This window comes from Poecilia reticulata, chromosome 5 (assembly GCF_904066995.2).
Source record: "Poecilia reticulata chromosome 5, P_reticulata-male-v2, whole genome shotgun sequence".
Taxonomy (NCBI): domain Eukaryota; kingdom Metazoa; phylum Chordata; class Actinopteri; order Cyprinodontiformes; family Poeciliidae; genus Poecilia; species Poecilia reticulata.
Genome location: NC_088834.1, coordinates 1,961,925 through 1,969,711, shown reverse-complemented (window position 1 = coordinate 1,969,711; position 7,787 = coordinate 1,961,925). Strand labels below are relative to the sequence as shown.

General features: G+C 38.4%; 1 long non-coding RNA gene across 1 annotated transcript; it reads right to left on the bottom strand.

The window, feature by feature from the left end:
• Positions 1-2,622: 2,622 nt before the first annotated feature.
• Positions 2,623-4,669, bottom strand: LOC145551560 (uncharacterized). The gene is made up of 2 exons (XR_014087427.1): positions 4,404-4,669; positions 2,623-2,831 (listed from the first exon to the last, which is right to left on the bottom strand). It is a non-coding gene; the product is annotated as an uncharacterized LOC145551560 (long non-coding RNA).
• Positions 4,670-7,787: the final 3,118 nt, after the last annotated feature.

Below are 7,787 nucleotides of genomic sequence, written 5' to 3'. Positions count from 1 at the left end.
GAATCAGCTGTTCTTCAGTCAGGAGAGAAGAAAGCAGCTTTGGGGAAAAGAAGAGGTTTGATTTATTTTATTTTTTTATGCGTTTGTGTTGTCTTGGTTCTGGAGGTCAACATGTTTCTAATAGATGGTGTTAACATTTAAAACCAGCGCTCCCACACATTCCTTTTCTGAACTTCTAAAATACTGACAACATTTTTCAATTACCGTCACTTTTAATGTGTGAGCAAATTACTGTAAGCTCTTCAGCCACTTACTGCGTAACTGACAAATAAAAACCTCAGAAAAACGTTAATTAATCATAAAGTAAGCTGGATCACAGAAGCAGTTTGCAGGTTTTGTGCATTCACAGCCTGCAGCTCATTGTGGAGGCAAATAGGACTTTTACTCTGAAATTTGAGCCTTTATTGTGAAAACAGTTTCTTGTTAACCCTCAGCTAAGTGGAGAAGGAGAGGATTGTGTTTACGCCTGGATCTCCACCACTTCTGCTACCACAGGGAGCAGATTGAACACATCCTGTCCTCAGCTCTTGCTGCTTGGTTCCACCTTTTTATTGGGTGAGAACTCCTGGATAATATTCTCTAACCAACCAAAGTTTCCCAGCAAACGTGCAGCAATCTCTGCTTTGTTTTTATTAGCAGCACAAGCTTTATTAGCCAGTCCAGACCGAGTCAGGTCTGAGGTGATGTAAGGTAACTTTGTTCCTTCTTCAAAGACAAAAAGAAACAAACTGCAGAGAAAATGGTTGCTATAACTTCTCTGACTAGGAGAAAGAGGATTTTAAATCAGTAAACAAACATCATCTCTACACCAGAGACAAAGACATTACAGCTTAAAAAGTTCTGAATGTGGCAAAAACTAAAATGATTGTTTCTGAATCAAAACCGGAGTAGCTGATGTTCAAAACTTCCTACTATCATGAATTAAACAAACCAGCCGTATCATTAGAGAGGGTAGAGAGTTAGAAATTATTATGCAAAGAACAGAACTAATGTCATTTAAAGCCGTAAGAAAAATTAGTCTAACCTTTTATTCTGTCTCATCTGAATTTGGCTTGGTGGAGTTATGGACTTCAAATGATCCAAAATAAAACCGCTCAGATTGTACTTCATTATCTTTATTCTGCAAGCGTCACAGAAACAGATTAAATGTTAGGATGCCTTTCGGTTAAACGTAGATTAAGCTACTCGTTTGTGATCTTATTTCTAAATATATTATGTAGTCAAAATACACATTTTCATTTGATCAATAGTTTGTGTTTTTTCTGTGATGTGCAACTCTGGGATCTGACGCCAACAGATGTTATATTTAATGACAGAAACAATTTAAGAGACATAAAATAATATTTTAGTATGTTGAAAGCAATCTAATTTCTTTTATACTAGTTAATTAACCTAAAATTAAATGCGTTCTGCCATGTTGGCTTCCGTGATGTGTGAACATTAGCGGCAGATGGTTGAGGATCCCAAACTAAACTAAACTAAGAAACTTCAGTGGGTACAGCAGCATCGGGAACTGGAAAACATTTACATTTAATTAATTTTAATTAATATTAATTATATAATGTTTTATGACTGAGACTGCTGTGGGACGTAACCAGCTGCACCGCGGTGAGTCATTTGCTTTTCAATCAGGAGAGAAGGAGGCAGTTTGGTTAAGAGATTTGATTTCTAAAGAATGTGTGGTGTAATGTTTTATGATTATTTTGATTAGTGGCAACAGTTGAGTTTGGATGGGACATTTCATGTCAAACACAGAGAAATTAACATTTCTTTTCCCCTGAACCAAAACTAAACCTGGAGAGATTAAGGCTGTAGATCAGTTTGTTGCTCCAGGAGCAGCAACAGACGGACCACTGGCACAATAAGACACTAATCAATAAATCGAAATGAGTTCAATAATTTACATTCTGATAATTAAGATTTTTGTAAGCTAATTTTGTTTAGAGATATCTTAATTCATTTTATTTAGGCTTTCAGTTGTGAGCGTTTTTTATCTCCATTTTCTTTGGATGTTATATTTTATTTTTAATAAATCTTCCAGTTCCAATGTTAAGTGTTCTTTATAAAAATAACATTTATTGGTCTTTATCATCAATATACCATATTGGAAATGGTCTCAGAAAAACAATATTACAGTTTATCAAAAATAACCATTAGTTATTTGTCCAGGGAAATTTTTATATATATATATATATATATATATATATATATATATATATATATATATATATATATATATATATATATAGAGGGAGAGAGAGAGAGAGATTATATATAAAAATATATTCATATGTTTTTTTTATAATAACTAATGGAAGAACTGGATAATCAATCACTTTACAGTTTTCGTGATGCATAACTCTTATGTATTGTAAAATATAGTAGATTTTTTTGTAAGCTTGTTTTTTTTAACTTTTGTTTTTACCAGAATATATTTAGATAAAATCGATGACCTTACGGTGACAACAATGCTTATTTTGAGAAAATATGTTTGTAAAATCAAGGTTGTGGTTTCAGGAAAAGCGAGGAATTCCAGATTTCTTTCATCTGATTCTTTTGCTCCAGAAAACAAATTTCACACATGAACAATTTTTAAAACATCAACTTCCAGGAAACAACAGATTGTAACAAAAGTTTTTTTTGATTCCAAAACAATGCATGTGTGTGTATTTGTCACATTTTGTGTATTTATGCCGAGCTCCACATGTGAGGTAATGCATTCAACCTTTCCTCTGCAGACTGAATACCAATTATATGTTGGGAAATTCCCAGGAGAATGTGGGTCAGTTTCTTCTTCCTGCCTTTTCTCAACTTCATTCTTTATTCATTATCTGTGTAAAAGAGCAACAACGCATACAAAAATCAGAGAAAGGAAACATTTCATGTGAAGAATAAATGTTCTTACAAACAAGTGCATAAAATTAGCATCTCCTTCTGGATGAAACCAGTCTCTGAATTTTTCTAAAGTTGTCACCAGGTAGGATAATAAATCTATTGGGGGAAAAACAAATTAACACGATTAATTACTAAGCAGTTAGCTCAGCCAAATGGTCTGCTGATGGATGAATACAGACCTGGTTCGATTAGCATTCGACAGTCATGGATAAAATTTCATTCTTTGTAACAAAATTTTTAACTCATCGCACAACCTCACATTAGTCTTTTCTAGTGACGCGGTCAGGGGAGGCAGAGCCTCACCTGTCATCATGGGAAAATAATATATAATAATAAAATCATTTATATTGCTATTTTCGCCCTGTGGTTTTGTACTACAAAGAACCTATTTTTTTACTTAGCTTAACCAATTCTGACATTTTTTTTTTTTTTCAAAATCGCTGGATTTTCGCATTTTCCCATTCAAATGCTCAGAAGCGAAGCAGGTGAGGCAGCAGCAGCTGAGCCTCACCTGAGATTACGCAACCTCTCGCTAACGGCACTGGCTGCCATTATATGACAGCATGTTCCTCCTGTCTGTACGCCGGCAATAAAATGGCTAAAAAACATTTAATATATGGACTGATTTTCCTTAATCTAGTCTATGTCTACAACGTACAGTGTTTTTTTGTCACTAACTGTGTGTGTGTATCATGTTTTGAGTGCGGAGGAGCGATCAGAAACGCCAGAGAACAGACTCGAGGTGAGGCAGGCAGTTCTCTTGCCTCACCGCTGGGGGCGCTCATGATCCCAGATATTGTGACAGCACAACTGCAGAGTAAGACGCAGTGAGCTAGCCATGGAGCTAGCCACACAGGAAATAAGTACAGCGATATATTTGTTTTCTCCTCTCTTCCGACGTCAACATGAAAGACTACATTTCTACACTTAAACAGTTTTCTAAAGTGGGTTTTCAGTTAAAGCAGGAGATGATAACTAAAGCAACACCGGAGCTGAAAGTTTTGCTTCGAAACAGTTTGACGACATTTAAACGGAGTAGTAAAGACATGCCGAGGACAGACTTGGCTTTGGATGAACGGATATTTTTTGTGCAGAATTAGCGGTGCATGGATTTCATTGATAAGTAAAGGTAAGACATGTTTTTGTTTAGTTTTTTAATGAAATGTGCGCTTTGCGGGCTACAGTTGATGTCTAAGTAATTCAGTAAAGTAGAAGCGGAAGCTAATCTAGTTTTTTGGTGTTAAATCCTAAAACATGAAGTGGCATTGTTGTCAGTTGCTATGGCAACGAGTCTGAGTGTAGCTTGGCTGAAGTGCTTTCTAGCTCTTTCCCTTTGCTGTGGATCATAGCACGAAATTAATATCTAAGTTTCACTGAGTTAACGCGGCTATGGATGGATGTAAAAGATTTAGTCTTTTTTCCCCCCAGCGTTGTATGAATGCGCGAAATTTCCGTACGTCCAACAACATGCAGGGTGTCTATATAGTCGTAAATAGTCAGAGCCTCACCTGCAAAGAACCTCACCGCAGGTCACTGGTCCTGTCCCTTCAGAGCTGGTCAGCAAACATCTGGACAAAACGTCACTGGTCCTGTCCCTTCAGAGCTGGTCAGCAAACATCTGGACAAAACGTCACTGGTCCTGTCCCTTCAGAGCTGGTCAGCAAACATCTGGACAAAACGTCACTGGTCCTGTCCCTTCAGAGCTGGTCAGCAAACATCTGGACAAAACGTCACTGGTCCTGTCCCTTCAGAGCTGGTCAGCAAACATCTGGACAAAACGTCAATGGTCTTGTCCCTTCAGAGCTGGTCAGCAAACATCTGGACGAAACGTCACTGGTCCTGTCCCTTCAGAGCTGGTCAGCAAACATCTGGACAAAACGTCACTGGTCCTGTCCCTTCAGAGCTGGTCAGCAAACATCTGGACAAAACGTCACTGGTCCTGTCCCTTCAGAGCTGGTCAGCAAACATCTGGACAAACGTCACTGCTCCTGTCCCTTCAGAGCTGGTCACCAAACATCTGGACAAAACGTCAATGGTCTTGTCCCTTCAGAGCTGGTCAGCAAACATCTGGACGAAACGTCACTGGTCCTGTCCCTTCAGAGCTGGTCAGCAAACATCTGGACAAAACGTCACTGGTCCTGTCCCTTCAGAGCTGGTCAGCAAACATCTGGACAAAACGTCACTGGTCCTGTCCCTTCAGAGCTGGTCAGCAAACATCTGGACAAAACGTCACTGGTCCTGTCCCTTCAGAGCTGGTCAGCAAACATCTGGACAAAACGTCACTGGTCCTGTCCCTTCAGAGCTGGTCAGCAAACATCTGGACAAAACGTCACTGGTCCTGTCCCTTCAGAGCTGGTCACCAAACATCTGGACGAAACGTCACTGGTCCTGTCCCTTCAGAGCTGGTCAGCAAACATCTGGACAAAACGTCACTGGTCCTGTCCCTTCAGAGCTGGTCAGCAAACATCTGGACAAAACGTCACTGCAGAAAGAGGAAATTTTCCTTTTTCGTCACCTTTCTGTAAAATTTCCCTGCTTCCTTTTAAAAGTGCATCTCTTTTTCTTCCCCATGGACTCCCAAAGAGATGTAAATAAAATCAAGAATTTGCCAATAAAATGAATGAACACAAATTAAAAAACTTTACTGCACCAATGACTCAGTTTGATCTTTTGTGGAAAACTTAGCAGGCAGTTAAGGAATTTAAAGATAAGCCGGTGAGTGTGTGGTATTAATTTGAATGGTGGGCCCACTAATGGACCTGTCAGAGTTAATGATGCCTTCAGGGGAAACACTTTGAAGCTGTACTTTTCTAAATCAGCTAATAAATTATTCTCATTATTTGTTCTGTTTGATTTCACTCATTCACACAGGACGAACTTCCAACTTCAAGATATGATGCACAAAAAGAGAAATACTAAATAGAGTTTACTTCATGTTTCACAAATTAAGATAAAAATTTAGCCTTGGTTCTGGAACATGAGCTCGAGGTTCTGCCAACATTTCTTTCTGAAGTTCAGTAAACCTTTGTTGCATAGATCTTTCTCTTTAGAGACAAGAAAGATCCCATTTCTGTATTTATAGTCTGAAAATTAAAACTTTTCCGTCTCTAACGAGGCGGACGTTAACATCTGTCCTCTCTTACTTGATCCAGTTATTAAAATCCTGGTAATGTCCCTCCAATGTGGAGTAATTTCTTAAAAATGTGACATTACGTCACCAGTTTATTTATCTTTTAGGCCATTCATTAAGATTATAGATAATTTCAATGACTAAAGAAGGATTTAAAGTGAGTTTCCCCATATAAAAGTAAAACCACAATGACAGCAAAGAGCAAAGTAAAAACATTTTTACATCACTTATTTATACAGTTTTTAATGGGTTACTTTGATTTCATCAAATTGAGTCGGCATACTCGTCCTAAGCAGCAGTGTTCAGTCTGGAACATTTCCCTGACATTTTACATTTATTCTTCTCTTCCTCTACCTCAGATAAACCCAAAGTTAATATAGTGAGCTGACAGTCTGAAGACGGGCACTCAGGCTGGGAAATATTACAATATCTACAGTTTTTCTCTTTAAGGCAAAATAACTTTTTATTACTACCTTCCGCCTTTGGTTTTATTTTTCAGGTTTGGCATGGAGCAGCCGTTAAAAATGTCCTGATCTTTTCAAACAGCACAACCTGGCAGCATTTACCCAGCTGTCCATATAGTTTTATCTTTCCAAAACTCACTTCTTTCCACTCAGTGGCGGAGCTAGACTTTTAAAGTTGGGGGGGCCAAAGGGGGGCCAGGACTACCTCTGGGGGGGCAAAATTTTAAATGTGTGTGTGCACATATATATAATTTTAAAAAATAACCAAACTGAATATTTGGTTAGTTTTTAAGCTCCTCTGTCATTTTACATGTTATAATTAACACCTTTGACTGGCGCACATGGAGACATGATAGACTTTACGCAAAGAGTTCATCGCAGAGGAAACTAAAATCAATCAAATAAAAGATCCTTTCTGAATATCATCTCATGGACACTGAACTAAATGCGTCTTTCTGACCGGGAGCTGACAGCGTGTTGAAGAGTTATGGACACCTTGGTTAGGAAGCTCTGTTTGGACAGGTAATTTGACGGGTAACAATATTTCGGGTCAAACTATTTGCCTGATGGTCGCTCGGGCTTCTAATGAGTTTACATTTAATGAGTTTGGAGCACACAGAGAAAACCTAAAGAGAATGTGATCTACTTATTGTAGTTTATGTAGAGGAATAACAGCTGACTGTTGAGAGAGGAAAGAAATTAAAGTGCAGATCCGTTAGGCAGAAACAAGCACAGTGCGCTGGGCAATAAATGCGCATAAATGCTCCACCGTTACGCACCAATTAATCACACATGAGACGACAAACGCCAAATATACAATATATAGTTACACTGCTTACGTTAATGGTGTTTTAAAAACAAAACCAGTAAAAACTTAACCTAGTTAATATGTCAGATTCCCTCCTCACCCTCATCTTGATAAGAACAGAGAGCAGTCCGCTGGTTTCTGTCCAGACTGTGATGAAGCGCAGCTGACCACTTGGTGCTCACAGTTTCAACTTTACGCACAGAGAACATCGTGGAGCTCATTATTAATCAGACTAAGAACAATATCAGTCAGAGGATCATCTCTGATCTGGTCGCTTTAACGGACCAGAGACTTTGGAGAGACCAGCGCAGCTGATCCGCTTCTGCGGGGTTTTTTTCCCGCAGAGGGAAGTGATGCGGGATCAGGAAACGATCAGAGTTCTGCCGTCTTCTAATCACGTCATTTTGTGAAATGTTACCTAATTTCAAAAACGTTCTAGCAGAGAAATAATAAATGTTTCGTTTGATGACTACAAATTGGAAATAAAATG